Here is a 19,044-nt window from a genome sequence, read left to right as displayed (position 1 = left end):
TCACTTTCACATCTAAGTCAAATAAAGTTTTGATTAATTAATGAAAAATAATTACAATATTTAATATGCTGATTTCTTGACATGTTTAATTTTCTTATTTTTAACACACTAAAACTATAATTTTTTTTATTAACGTAAATATCCGAGACAACTTGCGTATATATCAACTAATATAATATAAAATTAAATTATAACATGTGGTTAAACAATAAATTATATTAGATAGTTTTGTAAGATATCATGAATGTATAAACAAATTAATTTAATCTGATCCCACCATAATTTAAATCTTAACCCCATCAATGATCAACACCATAAAAATACAATAAATCTGAATTTGAATGTTTATTTCTTTTGGTTTTTTACTTAATTTATTATAATCTCTATCAAGGTGTCGTTTTCTTAAAGAAAATATCTTTAAAACCAATCCTCAATTAGGCAGGCTCTTAATGTGAAAGAGAAGAAGTCATTATAACCTACAATAATTGTAAAACAACAAAGTAATAAATTAAACATGTAGCTAGTGATTGCTATGGAAGCAGCCTTTCACTTGGACTATTTGGTATTATTATCTAATCATATTTTTAAGTATTTTTTTATAGTTTATATATGTTAATATAAAAAAAATATTATTTTAATATATTTTAAAATAAAAATACTTTACAAAATAACTTCAACCACGCTGTCACCGTCAAATAGACTGTAAATTACTGCTAGAACCTTAAGAGATAGAGGAAATCAGGTAATTAATTAATTAATTAATATAATCAAGAGAAAACAGTCATAGGTTATGCATAGAGCAAAGACCATACGTGCTAAAAATCTTAATTATTCCAATAGTTGTTGTATAATTTATTACAACCTATTAATTATTGTAATAAAATGACCAACATATATAGCCCACCACCGTCACAGGGAACGTATAACCATATATCTTTTCATAGCCCCAAAAAAAAAAACACCTCCAACTTTGCATCCTTATTTTGGTGTTTTAAAGTTTTTTTTATTTAAAAATAATAATTATTGAGTCTTGAAAAATAATGTTAGAAAATAATATAAAAAATTTATATAAAAAATAGTAAATGGACATACAAGATAAAATATGAATATATAAATGGCATATAATAGTGAAAAAAGAAAATACCTGATAAATGAAGATAGATGGATCAATCATCCCTTAAAAAATGTGAGATATTAATTATTCATCCTTTTTCTTAAATATATTCTTGTTTTTATTGTGGAAATATTTACAAGATTCTTTAGTTCTTACAACAACAACTTAGTTAGGAGGTTAAATTAATTATAGAAGTGAAGTCTTTTAGAAACTTTCAATCCACTTTTCAAAGTACATGCCATGGTCTTTCTTCTTTGGCAAGCACAGGCACGTTTTTACTTTACAGAGCAGCACAAGCACAAGCACGAAGTCAAAAGAAATTGGTTACCACTTGCACGTTTTTATTTTTATATAGGAAAAATTGCTTTCTAGGCAATACTTTTTTATTTTTATAACCCCGGGTTGTCCGGGTCAGCTTACGCATACTACGACTAGTTTCTGGACCCAATAAATACCCTGCAAACCCAGTAAATAAATAAAGCACCACAGGGTGACAGACGTGTACATAGAGGGTCAAACCTGGATCTAGAGGCAAGGAATTCCATGCCAGGATCGTTAGGCCACGACCTCAAGTACCTTTCTAGGCAATACTTAAATCTCATTAAAGTTGTTTTTTAAAAGGTTTTTTTATAAAATATATTAAAATAATATTTTTTAATTTTTTAAAATTTATTTCTGATATTAACACATTATAACAATTTAAAAAATAATTTAAACAAAATAATTTTAATTTTTATTAACAAACAATATTTTAATTGCACTGTAAAATATACTCTTAATTAAGAATTGTTTGTTTTTACCTAGAAATCGTGTTTTATAAAATTTAAATTATTTTTAGAATTAATATGTTTTTGCATTTTTTTTTATCATTTTGATATAAAAATAAGTTTAAATAATAATAATAATAATAATAATAATAATAATAATATTTTCATTTATTGTTTTTTAAAATAAACTGCCGCTACGATTCCAAGCGCACCGTTAATGTGCCATCTCCCACCAAAACAGGGGGCTACAAGACTACACTGAGGCGGCTACTCCACAAGCCTACCGTTTTCTGGATTTGGGCAATCAAAAGACAGAAACATGCATGTGGCTTCGTGCATGCTCCATCATGGTCGATGGAACCCTCTTCTTTTTTCCTCCTCTACTCATCATAACCCTTTTTTCTTCCTTTAATCTCCGATTTGTAGGTAGAAAATTTAAAGAAAAAAAAAACCTTCATGCCAGGAGAGAAAGATACTACAAAGACTGACAGTGACATGTATGATCGATCGATCAATCAACAAGATTTTTGCATGGAACGCGAAAGGGATAGGCTGCTATGCAAGTTGTCTCGCAATCCAACAAGAGATCCCGCTGTGACAATTACATATGCCATTGAATTCTTAACATTAAAAACTTTGTTTTAACTTTGACCTAGAAATTCTCCCCCACAAGAGCTAGTGACATTCACATTGCGAGCATGCCAATTTTCCACAAGATTATTGCAATTTGCGTAGCCACCAGTGTCGTTGCAACTAGTTGTCTCTCACGAGCTTCTTTTTGGAAAATGGAGGCTGTACGTAGGCATTTAAGGTCAAAAAAGGCCGGTGACCATGCTACTAACAAGTTTTGCACGCAACCCTTCAGTTAAGACCTCAGACCCACCAAAACCTAGCAATAATTTGCAAGTTTGCAATGTTTTCTAGCGATCATTGCTGTTCAATCAAAACTAATTAATGGGGTTATAGTGATTAATTATCTGGCCTTGAACACCTATGATTATAGAGTTTGGACAGGATAGTTTTGGGTCTCGAAGGAAGGGCAGGAGGGCTGGACTACATACAGAATCCATCCTCCTATTTTATGTACAGGTTGCTAATTGATCTCAGTGATGTTGAGAATGCAAGATTTTATTTGTTTTTGCGTCTAAATCAAGTGATTCTTGAATGTTATATCAAAGTCTCTCCAAAGTGATATCTAGGAGTTCACATTATTTAGACCATCCTTGTTCGTTCACAACTTAATTTTAGCAATAATGTGGTGAATGGACTGATGGTTATTAGCTGAGTGGTCCTTTGATAAATATAATATTATTATTATTAGCTTAAACAATAATTAATATTCATCATGATGTCTTGCGCACTTTTTTGTTTTTAAAGAGTCATGGCCTTGCATAATTTGAGAGGGTGAGAGCAACCAATACAATACAAATGTGGTTTGAGGAGGAATGATACAAGATATAAAGCAAAATATTTTAGAATATTCATATAGTTTAGAAACAATATGATGAGTTAAATTAATTTATTAATTTTTTTTTTATTTTAGCAGTCTAACTTTTTTAAAAAAACTAAGGTGGTTAGTAGTACGTACATAATGTCTAATATGCCAAGGTGTTTGGTATAGCTATTGAGAATATTTTAGAGATGTAAAATCTAAAAATATATGTGTTAAAACTATTGAGAATGAAAAGATTTTGAACCTGAAGCTTGAAGGATTCATGAAGTATTTATAGCTCAAAATTATTTTATTTTTATGATATTTTGAGTTATATTTTACTTAAAATAATAAAAAATCCGGCATGAAGATATTGAAAATCTATAAATAATGTATTAGGCTCATGCGAATTACTCTAGCCTAAGATAAAAACATAAATCTAGATATGCTGCGCCGCCCTAATTTTTTGGTTCATTGGAGGTTTTGAGCTCGTTAGATCTGGATTCATCGAATGTAAACATAAAAGTTACAATATTATGGAATGAAAGATCCATCTTCCTTGACTAAAAGTTCACTTTAAGGAAGTGATTTTGTGTTTTCTCTCTCGGAAGGAAGGTTTTAGATGCGGAGATGAGTTAAAAGGAGAAACTGTATGGGAGTCGTGCAAAAAGTATATGGTGGCATTGCGTGTAACCCACAAATCAAAATGCAGCAAAAATCTTTTTGTCCAAAAACCACAGCATGTGAGGCTGAGGTGGAAAAGGGCCTCAAGGGACAAGGAAGACGTGTACTTGCCCAGAGGAATCTTATTATATTATTAGTTTTTCTTGTATATTTCACCATAAATTTTGTCCAGAAATTAATACTCTCTTTCTACACCCTTTTGATGCCCAGAGGAATCTTATTATATTATTAGTTTTTGTTGTATATTTCACCATAAATTTTGTCCAAAAATTAATACTCTCTTTCTATACCCTTTTGATGATAACTTGATAAGAGCACTCGCTACTCACATTTTCAGCAACTTCACGTCTTTTTGGCAAACTGTAAATGAAAGCCGGGGGGCCTCAAAGGCAAAACCGTAATTTTCCCTTGTCATGGACCCAACAGAATCTCCAATTTCAACGTGTAGGAATGGCAGAGACCCATGGCGTAGACCCCCACTCACCCATCAAAGTGAAGAGACTAGAGAATAATAACAAATGGAGACGAGGGGGAAGAATCCAGTGGAAGAATGGGTTTTTCTTTGTCGTCACCAAACCAAAGACTTCTTTATTTTCCTATGCTTGCTTGGTCCACTCTGTCCACGCACCCTTTTCTTACAGTTCTTGCCTTGTATTGAATCAACTCGACCATTCATCCTTACAATTTTGCTTTCCTAAAGGTAATTTGATATGATTTCGTGGCCAGGAATAAAGAAGAATAACAGAGGGCATGTCACCAGCCAGTACTGACTGGACAAGAATTATAGACACAATTTAAAGGGGGAGAAAACCATTCTTGAGGCCTTCGATGCAACCCTTTTTGTCAGTGGAATCTGCTTACTTTTCATTTCTTTGCAGTCCAAATTAATCCCTTCTGCTTGTTCATGACGGGATCTCTTATCTCCCTTAAAAACAATTGGCTTCACAACTCTTACATAGATCCCAAGCAATATTGATCTCCACACAGCTAACAAAAGCAGTTCTGTACATATACTTTGAAGTTTGTAGTGTCTTGCTACAACCACCTTTGCTGATTAGCTAAGGAAGTATTGCAAGCCAAAGGAAAAAGGAGAAAGCAAAAGGTTTCAACTTTGTTAAAAGACACCATGTTACCTCCGAAGCTTTGACTAATGTATTTTTAACTTTTTTTTCCATTTGCAGAAAGTTTTGAATCTTCAAGAAATGTACATTGACCGAGATTCTCCACTAACACCCAATAGGGTTTCAGAGATATTACTTATCTGTGCCAACACGCTAGCTGTTGGTCTGTGGTAGGTCTTATTCTTCAGAAAGATTTAATTTTTGTAAAGTATCATAGATTATAGGAGCTGCTTCGAAGCACAAACTTGCAATTGGTGGTTTTTTTTCCTTGCAACGAAAGGGGATAAAAATTCTAATTGAAAAATCTTTAAAATAATATTTTTTTTCAATAATCTTTAAGTAAAAAGTATTTTCAACTCTCAAGCATACCCTTGTGTTATTTTGTTTTGTTTTGTTTTGTCTTCTTGAGCGTGTTTTAAGTTGCTATTTGGATATAACTATAGCTGGAGTAACCTTTAAACTGTGCCATGTTGTTGAGAGATGTGACAACCCTCGAAATGGATGCCAAATCATTCTAAATCAACTTTCTACCATTGTCGTGCTGCCTTTGGTGGAAAGAACCAACTTAAAGCCCAAGTTTGTGTCCACAACTTTACAAATGACCTAATGTCACATAACCTAAGTGTACTCCATAACTTTCCAGGTTGATCTAAAGATTAAGAAAAGACAATACCATCTTGATTTCATTTTTTGATTTTTCACCAAGTTTTTTGTGAAATTATGTCCCAGATTGCATTCAAACAAGGCTAAGATAGTTTCCTGAGACTAAAGAAATCACAAATTAAAGCCAGCCAATGAAATCTGGGCCGCCCCACAGGCTGTAAAATCAAAATTCCTGGCTCCACTAGAAGCCAAACCAGTGCGGCCAGGTTTGCCCATCAAGGAAATGCCGACTGGCTGTTTTTTGTTGTTTGTGTGGTGCCAAGCTATGCAAATCCACCACAAAATAGCATCACAACTCATGAGTAGGTCAAAGTGGAGAGACAAGATGCAACAGTTTGACAGCACCACCTTGCTTTACAAAAACAGTGGCATTACAGCAACTTCATCAAAAAGAAGGGCTCTAGAGGCACATGAAGCTTGAAACCCCATGTCTTCTCAATGTTCTTTTTCCTGTTTGAACACAGTTGTGAAAACAATGGCCTAACCATTTTTCTCCTCAGCTCATAGCTTTTTTCTGTTCGAACACAGTTTGTTCTTATAGATTATTTCAATGCATCATTTGCTAAGAAGGCGGCTTCAAACTCATGATGCATCTGTGTGCAATTCCTGTGGAGCAAACAATCAGCTGAATCTACTGTCAATTGGATATATTCTTGATTTCAAATTAAACATATTATACAATTTGTAATTAATCTACTTAGAAACACCCTTTTTTCTCTCGTGAGAAGCACTCAGAAACACTTTGATACGATGGAATGGCAGAAAATATTTTACAGTAGATGCATAATGTAGTAAAAAATGTTTCATAATACAAAATCAGCCTATGGTTCTTAAAAGTTAATCAGTTTTCGAGTTTTTATTTGTTTTTAAATGAAAAACCATAACAATCAAGTTTCTTGTTCTTATGATTGTCAATAGAGCGGATGGGAGAAAATATTTTACATACCTGTCTTACAAAAATCGAAAACCATTGCCACCTTACCTTGGCACCAGTTAGATTGAGCCCAAATAAAATTGGTCATTTTTAGAGTGTGTTTATTTTTGAGGTAGTATTTATTGCTGTGACTTGAAAAAAAATAAGTTTTAAAAAGGTATGGCTAGTTGTATTTAGATACGTGTTTGGTAAAAATTATGGTTGAGATTTATATGCAGCAAAAAACATGTATAAAATGTTTGTTAGTTGTATGGTTGCGGTTGCTTTTCAAAGTGCTTTTTACTTGGAAATGCATCAAAATATTTTTTTTTTATTTTTAAAAAATTATTTTTGATATCAGCGTATCAAAATGATCTGAAAACACAAAAAAAAAATTAATTTGAAGTTAAAAAAATAAATTTTTTCAAAAGCGCTTTTGAAACGCAAAAACAAACAGAGTTTTACAAAAGCATGTAAAAACTGCTTCTCAAAAACTGCGTTTCAAACTCAATTTTTTAGTAGGCCCTACAATAAAAAACGCAGTTTGGTGTGTTACCAAATACCTTACTGTAATTTTTGCACCGCAAACGCAAGAGTTGCAAGTAAACAAACACAGCCTTAATCATACTCAGAAACCATTTTGCATTACGGTCCAATCATATTTTTTAAAAAAATTCTTAACTTATTTTTGAAAAACCTTTAAATTAATATTTTTTATTGTTTTAATTGTTGGTGTCAAAATGAAAAAAAAAACATTTGAAAAAAAATATTATTTTAATATATTTTTAAATAAAAAATATTTTAAAAAATAATTTTTATCACACTTCTAAGTATACTCTTATAAAATTCAGTTTGATTTAGAGGGTTAACTAGAGAAATTTAAGATTTAAAACTTGATTTAAATTGGATTTTTATCTAAATTAGCTCAAATTTTAATTTGATAAAATTTATTTAATCTAGATTAGTTTTTAATGAACCAAATAACGACAAAACTTATAGCATCGAAATGTAGTATCAAAAAGTAACCTTATCAAACTTGATCTAATCATGACCTTATTAATTGTAAGTGAAAAAGAGGAATCTTCTTTAGATATCCAATCAATATGTCCATTCAACTAAAATTGTAGTATCAAAAAGTGAAGAAACTAGTGTTTCTTTAATTATGGATTGTGGTTTCATTCAACCAAATTATTTTCATCCGAGCGTTTCAAGAATTTCCATCAAGTCTGAATTAATGCTTAGCCCATTAAATTGATGACCATGAATTCCAAATTTAGGGTTTAAAAGGATTTTTTTTTTTTTTGCTTTGCTGTTCTTTCCAATCTGAACTGTACTCTCTGACAAAGTTTCTTCAATTGCTAGTTGTTGAGCCCAATATCAGTTTTGAAGGCTACTAAATTGAAACCCAAATTCAGCACACTAGTGGATGGGTTTGGACTTTTTCATAGAGATGGGTTGTACCGGCGAGAACTAACTATTGACCCCTTTTATTGGATTGATATCGGAAAATCTTATAGTATGTTTGGCAGTGTGGTTGCGGGTACTTTTTAAATAACTTTTCGTGTCAAAATACATGCCAATGATGTTTTTTCATTTTTTAAAAATTATTTTTGACATCAGAACATCAAAACGATTCAAAACATACAAACCATATTAAATTTTAGTAAAAAAAAAAAAAATATTTCAAATTTTTTGGGAACGCAGCCGCAGCCGCGTTCCCAAACGTTCCTTAAACGACCTAAATTTGAGGTCAGAGACATACTTGCTGCTGAACCGGAAATTGAGTGGTTATTTTTATTAAAATAATAATAATATTTTTTTCTTGATATTGATTTGACTTGAATTATTAGAAACACGTCGGATTAACAAAATTTTATCATATTAATATCTTATCTGATTTTAATACAAGTTAAATTTTAAATCTTAAATTTTTTGGATTAATGCATTTGCTAGACTAAATTTAACAATTATGAAGTGGTTTGTAATCTTAATTCATAAAGAGTAAACCTACTTTAATTAGGGGTGATTATTTTCAGTTCGGTTCGGTTTTTATAAAAAAAAAATAACCAAATCAAATATTTTTTTGTTAAAAAACCGAAACCGGGTCAAACCGACCGGTTTTGGTTCGGTTTTTTTAGGGCAAAAACCGGTTCAAACCGGTTTTGGCTCGGTTTTTTTTCGGTTTCGGTTCGTTTTGGTTTTTTCCGTTTTTTTCCTATAAAACCGAAACCGAACCGACCGGTTTTTTTAAAATTTTAATTGGTTTAATCGGTTTTTTATTTTGTTCGGTTTTTTCGGTTTTTTTTTTCCGGTTTTCTCGATCTAATCAATTTTTTGATTTTTTTCTCCCCCTAACTTTAATAGTTATTTTGGACTCCCACTTCTAAGGAATGATTATTGGAGAAATTAATTTTCCAATAGAGTAACTGTTGGGGATAAATAATAATAGGCGGTAAAAAATGGGAGATGATAATGCCGCTCCACCAAGTGATAACAACAGTCCACTTGTAAGCTTGCGGAGTGTTGAACATGGAGCGCCGTTATCAATTGTTGAGATTGGTAATATAACACTCGTCCATAATCAATGATTCAAGCACCGTGCAAGTTATTATGATGGTTTTAGTGTTTTTTAAAATGTGTTTAAGTTGAAAAAAATTAGTAAAATTATGTTTTTGTTGATATTTTATTTATGAAAATTTTAAAGTTATTTTAAAAAATATAAATGTGAATTTTTTATAATAAAAATAATTTTGAAAACTTACTTTTGATCATATTACACATACTTAGATGACATTTGATTATGCTCTCGAGACATAAAAAAACAAAAATAATTGAGATAAAAAAAATATATTTAATTATATCTTCTGTTTAAAAAGATAAAAATCTACTTCAAAACTATTTTAATAATATTCGTATTTTATATTTTTTCATTATTTTCATCATTTTAACCAACATATTTTTATTATTTTTATTCTAAAACACTAACCAACCACACCATTAAATCCATCAATTCAATTATTTTCAATTTTGCATGAGTGGATTTGGTGGCCTTGCTTGAAAAACACCCACCAAAGTTAGGCTTTGTTTGGTGGAAGCAATCGTGCTACTAGCTATATTTTGAGTTGTTGGCTATGTTAAAATTGTTAAGATAAATTAATTTTTGGGCCAGCCATCTATAAACTTAGGCTGTACGTTCATTAATATTGCTAAGAAACTCTCTTAACTATGATTATTTTCGGTTCAGTTTAGTTTTTATAAAAAAAATAATTAAATTGAAATTTTTTTTAAAAAAACCGAAACCGGTTCAAATCAACCGGTTTCAGTTTGATTCGGTTTTATTAGGACAAAAACCGGTTTGACTTGGTTTTTTCTGGTTTGACTCGTTTTTTTTTTGTTCGGTTCGGTTCGGTTTTTTTGGTTTCAAGCTTATAAAACCGAAACCGAATAGAACCGGTTGGTTTTTTAAAATTTTAATCGGTTTTTTTTTACGGTTCGGGTTTTTTTTGGTTATTTTTTTTTCTAGTTTTCTTGATTTAATTGGTTTTTTAGTTTTTTTACTTACCCCTAATTTTTATATTTTAAAAAAACTGAATAGAGGAAGATCCAAACAAAAAAGATCTTATAATTAATTTAGTCAAAAAGGATCTTAATGCACGAGATTTAGTTTCTTGAGGACCCCGTAGTTTTCAACTTTCAAGTTGAAGAGGCTGTTTTACATTGAGTTTCAAGAAGGATAACTCCTTCACCGAGAGTAGGTAATTAGGTCTCATGTAAAATTTCCATCAACTTTGAATCCTTCATTAAAATCCACAATTTTCAATTTTTACCAATTTAGAATGTTCCAACATGTTTTAGAGATAAAATGAACTTGGCTAAGCAAATGTTTAGTAATGTTGTGCATAATATTTTTTAATAAAAAATATATTAAAATAATATTTTTTAAATTATTTTTTATTTTATTTTAATATAAATACATCAAAATCATCATAAATATAAAAAAACGAATTGAACAAAAAGATAATTTAAAAAACATTTTAAAAAACATATTAACTAGCATTACCAAACACACTAAAATAGATGCAGTTAATTAATCTTCTTGCTTGAACCATACCTTGTAATAAATGTGGGGAGTTCGTAAACAACAATTAAGGGTGCTAAGGGATTGTGGTCGTGATTATTTTTTAAAGTACTTTTTATTTAAAAAAAATTAAAATAATATATTTTTTTATTTTAAAAAATTATTTTTGACATCAGTATATCAAAATAATTTGAAAACAGTAAAAAAATATTAATTTGAATTAAAGAAAAAAAATTTAACTTTTTTTTAAAATATTTTTAAAATACAAAAACATATATACCCTACAAACTTATGGGTTGTTAGTATGAGAAGTGAAGACTCCTTGGAGAGGGAAAAAAATCATTTGCAAGATTTTAAAGATTGAGAAATGAATTGTATATAGTGTTTGGTTATTTTTTAAATTGTTTTTTATTTAAAAAATATATTAAAGTAATAAATTTTTAATTTTTGTATATTAACACATCAAAATAATTAAAATATATTAAAATAAATATTAATTTTTTTTTAAAATCAAATTATTTTAAAAACTTCTTCTGCCTGTGAAAACAAACTAGGTCGTAGTTTGCCAAAAAGTCTAGGCATTATACGTTGATGGCATCATCAACTTCAATCACACACACACACACACACACACACACACGTACTCCAATCCCTTCAAAAGAATAATAAACGAAAAGAAAAAACTTTCAGCAGACACCATGATCGCTCTGCATCAGAATCTAGGTCATTTTAGGTTTTGGGTTCTGTCCACCTTTTGTCCCTAGCTTGCATCATAACTTTAACACGATAGTTCATGTTGGACTCCAGTTTCCTTCACGCACACACCATTCTTTTTAAATTCTATTATATTTTTGTATAATTTTTAATAAAAACAAATATGTTATTTGATCGTATTCTCCCTTTTCCACATAAAATTATATTTTTTTTATTGAAAATTATTTTTTATATATATAAGGATATAACAAAAAAAATTTGTATGATTGATCAAAATGTTTAAGAAATAAAACGTTTTGAAAATAAATGAATCATATAATTTTTTTTTAAAATTATATTCTTATAGCTAAAGAGTATTTTTAGATCGAAAACTATAGTTATTTCAATTTGGATAAAAAAAACTTAATAAAAGAATATATTAAAAAATTAGATATTAAGCAAGACCTAATAGAAACAAGTAGGAAATAAAAACATATTGAAGATCAATTCATCAATTATATATGTATAAATTATGGCATTTATCTAAACTTTTTTTTGGTTATTTTATTTCATTTTATTACAAAAAAAGAGGTTCAAAATCAACACCTCTTTTTTAAAAAAAAATACTAACATCAATTGATTTATAGTCTTAAAGTTTCACTGGATTTTTCAATATTGTAACGTTGACTTCCTAATTAAAACCCCACAATTGTTGCTTTTCAGTTCAAACCTAATTTATTTTTTTAATTTTATTAACTGTCTTTAGGATGGTTGATAGTGATGACAAATTTTATTAACTGTTTTGAAAGAGTTGCAATCAATTCTAAATTTATTGGATTTTATTTGTTCACGATGATGCATGAGTTTTTTGAGAAAAAAATATTTTTTTAAGTTAATTTTATGTCTTTTATTTTTATTTTTCTATTCAATATTATTATGTTTTTGTTTTTATTTTTTTCTATTAATAGTGTTTTGTCAAGTGAAGACCTAGATGAAAATGCATATTATTACTCAGCTAGCTTGAGCTTGTTTAACTTTGCTGCTATGTCTTTTTTGCATGAATGTGTCATTCTCAAAGAAGCAGCTAGCACTGCTAATTATCAAAACTTTCGACGTAAATGTTGTGTTACAAGTAGTTGGCCTGCCATTAAGGCTATATAAATGTTGGTAGCTTAATATTCTTGAAAGACGAGTGTTAGTTTCTCATTTCTTCTCCTCTTCTGTTTCACAAAGGTCTTTTCCTGTATTTTCTGGGGAGCCAGGCTTTTCTCTGTTTGTGGCATTGCTACTGAGAGTGGCACCTTGAGGAGACAAGACTTGTCTTTTCAATTCTTTTTGGTTTTTGAAGTTGTTACTGATTTCTGGGATCTGTGAGCATGATCATATTAGCATGTTAGTGTCCTTTTTTTGGGTTCTAGCATGTACAGGTTCTTATGGCTGAAAATGGCAAATCAGTGGTAGCTTGATGTACTTTGATTTGAAGAACTGAGACTGAACAGTTAATAAGATACTATTTGTGCCTGCTAATTAATATAAACCATGCTGTCCTATCTTTGTCATCTTCTGGTGTCATCATGTGATGAGCTTCTTCGATAAAATGTCTGAGGGACTTTTGTATGGAGTTCGACATAGGCAGTTAATTTCACTTTGAACTAGTCTAGATGAATATATGTTGTCACTCTGTCATCAATTTCTCAACCTAAGCAAATCCTAACGCTTTCCTCCTGTCCTGTCCTTTTTTTTTACAATTCAAAGTGAACTCAATGGATAATTGGTTGATATTTGGGAATATTTTCTGGTTTCAGAGTCTTCAATGTGAAGGTTTTTGGCTTCAGTATACATGTATATGGTTAATTGGCTGTAGTTTCTTGATGCTGATCTTCCGACCACCGAGACACTCCCTAAGGAGCTCCATCCAGTATTCTTTCTATTTGTTGCAGCTCCAGTGTTGCTTCTATGGCATGGGCAAAAATTCAAGGCTCATTTGATCATGGATCACGGATAGCTTACTTCATTGCCTTGTTCCTTTATTTCTCACTGGTGAGTATCTGCCACCTAAGTTGATTAGAGAAAGTCCTTACACATTATATTTCTGCCGTGTACATTTTCATGAGCTATCGACTATGTGAAGCAGTTCAGACTAAATTGCTTTATTTGGCTTGTTAAGATTTATTCCTAAACTATGCTGTCTTGTTTTTTTTGGCCATTTTTCAGGCAGTCCGTGCGAATTGTTTCCGAGGATTCAAGTCAGTCAATGGCCATTGAAGCTATTTTGTTTTTGTCTCTTACCATTTTGCTTCTGAGGTTTCCTGACATTAATAATCTCTTGAATTTACAGGTTTTCATTGTCATCGTGGGCATACACTTTCCCTCTGACGGGCGCTGCCATTTCAACAATCAGGTACTCAGATGAAGTCACGAATGTAGTCACTCAAGTTCTTGCTGTCATACTCTCTGCCGTTTCCACACTCACAGTATCGGGTCTGCTGGTATCGTCAATAGTGCATGCATTCGTGCTTCGGGACCTCTTCCCTAATGACCTTGTCATCGCTATCAGCAACAGCAAACCAAGACAGCATCATCACAGGAAGTGGTTCCATATACGACGAGGAAGCTCGGATGAAAAAGAGATTGAACATTACTTAAAGTTCAGTGACTCAGATGTCAAGGATATAGAATCTTCTCTAGACCCAACCACTTCCAGCTCATTAAGTAATGCCCATCACAATGAAGCTTATGCTTCCACATCCTTAGCAGGTCCTAGCCATTTTGTGGATCTTCAGCCCAGTCATGCGAGGAAATCATAACCTAGTAATTATGAAAGTTCCAATGATCATGGATCAAAAAGGAAATGAAGATTTATGCGGCAAGAGTAGAGTTCTGTAAAAAGAACTAATAAGATGCGTGTTGTACGTATCAGATAAGTACAACTGTACAAGTAATATCTATGCTTTTGCAAGCATACTTTCTAAGAAAACAAAAACCAGGTAAATCAAAAGAACTTTACTTTTTCCGAGACCATTTGACAATTCATGATAAGAAAAATGTAGTAGAACAGGAAAACTTGAGACACTTTTCTGCAACTACCTAAGCAACAAGGAAGACAATTCGGTGGCCTGAGTGATCCATAATCTGCTCTTATTTGTCTTGCCACTTCTTGAAACTAGTCCTCAACAAGGAGATTGTCCCTTATTGAAACTTGTCCTCAAAAAGATTTTCTTCTAAATTGCTTTTTTCATCTTTTCGAAAAGTTATACTATAGGTACATCTGAAATTGTGATGTTGAGGACAGGACCTGCGTGTATCTCCGCACTGCACAAACAAAAAATTATGATCGTACAGAAAAGGGAAGGGAATCAAAGCAGAGTAACACAGAATAGCTATATATCTTCCCTCCTTTAACTTTAAAAGTTAAGCCAATCTAGGATGTGTTCAAGTTCTAAATGACAAGTGAGTGTGATGAAATGTTCGTTGGCTTTAACATTCTTCATAATCTCAGCCTAAACCGTGACTAATTTTTGCTCCAGGTATAAGCTACAGGTCTATGAAGCTATTGAGTTTTATTACAGCTTGCAATTCTATTTTCTCAACATGCAATGCAAGTTCATAACTCTAGTATTCATGACATATATCTGAAATTTGAGGGCCTTATTCCACTTCAAGCCAAGAAACTCATGAGTTGCCCAACAGCATGTGATTTCAGCCACACGCACAAGGGATGCCGACTGTTTGGAGAGACAGGAAAATTGTTTGGATCTTCCATAGGAAGACATCCAAAACTAGAATACACTTCTGTTCATGGTGATAATCAGCAGTTCGATTCGGCTACGGCATTATGTCTTTCTGTATTATTTGGATTCATCTCCTAAAAATATCGAATACTTAACAACTCATTGATATTGACCCTGCCTTAATGCAAGTATACATAAGAGTGGTGCAAGGTCTGCGAAGGGAGAAAGTTCCAAGTATCATTCGCTGTCCTGAAACTTGCAACAACGACCTTATTCCGAGTACATCCGACATTAGGCATGGCACAAGGTCTTGTTCTCCTGGTCTACTTGTTTCAATACACTCCCAAGTTCTCCGTAAGAATCCTCAAATCGTGTAGCAATATGACAATGAAGTTACATTTTCGTTCTTGATATTGGTCATGATCAATTAAGGTGTTCATTTATGTTGGTTTCTTGTCTAAACATGCTTCAAGCCTGTAAATTTACATGAAAGCAGAATGGATTTCATTATGACTGTTTAACACATTTCAATTCTCCATCATGTTCACATTTATACCATATTCATCATTGTATTGGTACTTGAGTTGCAGCTAGTGCCTATGAAAATATATGATCTTTTAATCTCTAGAAAGGAACCATAATTACCATGAAGATTTTGGTCAGTCTTGGCTAAGAATCAAATTTTATCAGAACTAACTCTTAAATATCTCCAGAATTACTGGCCTGTAAAACTGTTAAGAGTGTAGTTTGTCCACCAATCTTTGTTGCCCTTAAACAAACACTCCAGCGCAATGAACCGTGTAATTTGTTTGAAGGTCATTTGTCTTGTTTTCGCGACACAAACTGACTCTAAGGTGAGTTTTCATACTGAATCTCTTGTCTTAAATATTTGAGGACATAATTGTAGAAGCCCCATAACCTCATCTTTGTATCTCTATGCAATGTCTTGGTGAAAGCACTGTTATTATGACATGGGGTGTCTTGTTAGTAGATACAGTGACCAAAGAATTGATAGCAGCGACAAGTAGCATGTATGAGGTCTCGGTCCCCACGCTAGGTTGATGTAGCTACAAGAGAAAAACAAAAGCTATAAAGCTACCCTTGGCTGTGCTGCTTTTGTGGAGAAGCAGAAAATCCAACGAGGAAAACAAGAGGAAGTAGATAGGAAGAGAAATCAATGTAATCATACTTTGGCACTTCTCCTAGCACATTTTGTCAATGTCTCCCTATCCTACTTGGTGACATGTGATAGACCTCTCCATCTTTGCCTGTTCTGCTTCAACCCTAATGGCTTATATTTGGCCAGCTATACTAGGTTACGTTACTCCGCAATGGCTTGAAATTTGAGATCTAATGTTGGAAAGAATGGGCAGTGTTTATGGAGGCCAAGATACATCACACACTGGACCCCATTTCTGAGGGGACCAGAAACTCTCACTTCTCAGCTTTTATCAGATGGAATGGTCCCTAAAGATAGGTCTACTTAAAAGAAAAATGTACTCATCATGTCACTTTGTTAGACTTTCAGGTACTGTAGTCAGATAATACTAAAATCTCAATTACCACAAATTTTTCTTGTTGAACTGTTACGTTGTACTAGGAGTGGACTTGGTAACAATATATCTGCAAGAAATTTATCAATTGCAGAATCCATTAATAAATCTGCAGAAAAGACTGTTGTGTGCTTAGATCTAAGACGGACTTGTTCGAACTAAACATTATCAAATGATTTGAACTCTTTGACATGGAGGAACTTGACAAGAAGAAAGCAGGCACAAAGTAGGGTCTCTTATTATTGAATGTTTCTCTCTAATATAGTTGGGTTTTAAGAAGTTTACAGCTCTTTAAATAGTTTGAGTAAGGTTGGGAAATCAAAACTCTAAATCAAATAGGAAAAAACAATATAAAATCTGAAATTAAACTGGAAAAATCCAAGATCATCTTCTTGGCCTAATTTGTAGGTGTTTTCAAATTCCCCAAGTTATAGTGAGACAACTTCGGATCAAAAGTTATGGATTTTTTCATCTAATTGATTATCTAGTGTTATTAGGTATTTCTTCGGGCTTAACTCTATCCTACTGATCCAAAAATAAGTATGCTAGGCTTTTTACATGGTTCGGTTGTGACAAATCCTCAACCAACTATTTAGAACCATCAGATCCTTCAGACCCGCTTACATTACTCTTGCTTACCCTTAGAAATGAGTAAACATTATCCATGATAATTCCCAACCTTCGATAATTATGGAACCAAGTTTTTTAATCAGTTGATTTGGTCAAGGAAGAGTCTGTCACTGCACAATTATAGAGCAAAGAGAAATGTATGCTACAATACTGCTGCAAAGATATGGGCACAAAAAGAGTCCATAACAATGATTGTGTTAGAAAAATCAGTCTGAAGGCACTGCGGAATGGAAGTTTGCCCAAGGTTGAAGCAATGTTACCTTCTGTTGAACTTTCAACTGCATTGGTGTTTGCTTTAATCTTTACTTGATCAGTTGGTACCATACTGCACACAAGAAAAGAATGGAAGTTTATTTCATAGTCGTAAATAAACTATGGTTTCACGCAGCATATGTTCCGTTCTGTTTCATCATTAGGAGACCTGCTTGCAGGAGGGATATCTATCAATTATGTTCAAGAATTTCTGGTCCAAATTCTTAACTGTCCCAAAATCGATCAACATGTTGTCTTTTCAGTGGGAATCATAAACTTTCCTAATGATATCCGAATAACCAGTTGTCGTAGCTTAATCAAACAGTATGATTTTGGCACACCTAACTTAATTATGTTTTCTCAAATTGTGTGACAGTTCATGTCTTATAAACTTCAGCTTGTAGATTTAAAACTATGATTTCTGCAGGTGTAAGAAAAGAATGACTACTGGGATAGGACAAGAAGGAAAGAAGGAAAGAAAATCTAGCTTCCGAGAAACAGAAACAGAAAATGAAAAATAGTCTGATATCAGTTCTGACAGAGACACAAAGCAGACAAGCATCTGCCTGTAAACTTCAAATTCGGTTTAACCATCAGACATCTAATTTCAAGAAATCTTTCAAGAATTTCCATACAGAGTGAGAGTTAAGCAAGTAACCCATCATCAGAGTTCATATTATATAACAGGCCGACTTATTATAATTATTATTATTATTAAATACAGGCATGCCAATATTGTCAAATTGTAATAGATTAACATCTCCTGTGATTGAATTCCGTGCCAATTGATCTTTTAAGGCAATTAAAAATCCATTGTATTAAAATAACATTTGGTTCTACAAAGTTTGAGTGCACAAGCTTAAAGTAGTTGAAAGGATCATTTCTCCAAGCAAGCACGTGGGAGAAAAAAAACCAGTTTCATTCAGTCATGTAACCAAAGTATCAAGACGGTTCAGTTACGTCAAATAATCATCTCAACTAAAAAACTTCAAAACCCAGAAATTAACATGGTTAAACTTACAGTAGCATTATTGTTTTTCCTAACAAGCAACAATAGTCAATAAAATCACCATGAGTAAATAGCCCTGCTACTGGGACACTGATAAATCCAAGCTAAACCTGGTGCGCCTCAACTGAGGCAAAAAGATTGAACCTAGGAAGTGCACCTCAACTTCATATCCCTAAGGTTCATCCTTATTCCCCTAGGCTAAACCTGGTGGGGCGTACTCGAGCGTCGTTGTCCTGTAAGGTTCAACAACATGGTCCAGTGTAGGCATTTAGGCATCTGAAAATGTTTATCATTCTTAAAGGCAATGATAGAAATCTAAAAAGAAAAGGTGTCCCGAAGACAACCTGTGGAGATTGAAACAATAATAGAGTGGAGATATTATATGAATAGAATAATCTGTTAGC

The sequence above is a fragment of the Populus trichocarpa genome, chromosome 12 (genome assembly GCF_000002775.5).
Source record: "Populus trichocarpa isolate Nisqually-1 chromosome 12, P.trichocarpa_v4.1, whole genome shotgun sequence".
Classification (NCBI taxonomy): Eukaryota; Viridiplantae; Streptophyta; class Magnoliopsida; order Malpighiales; family Salicaceae; genus Populus; species Populus trichocarpa.
Note: the sequence above shows the minus strand (reverse complement) of the source record.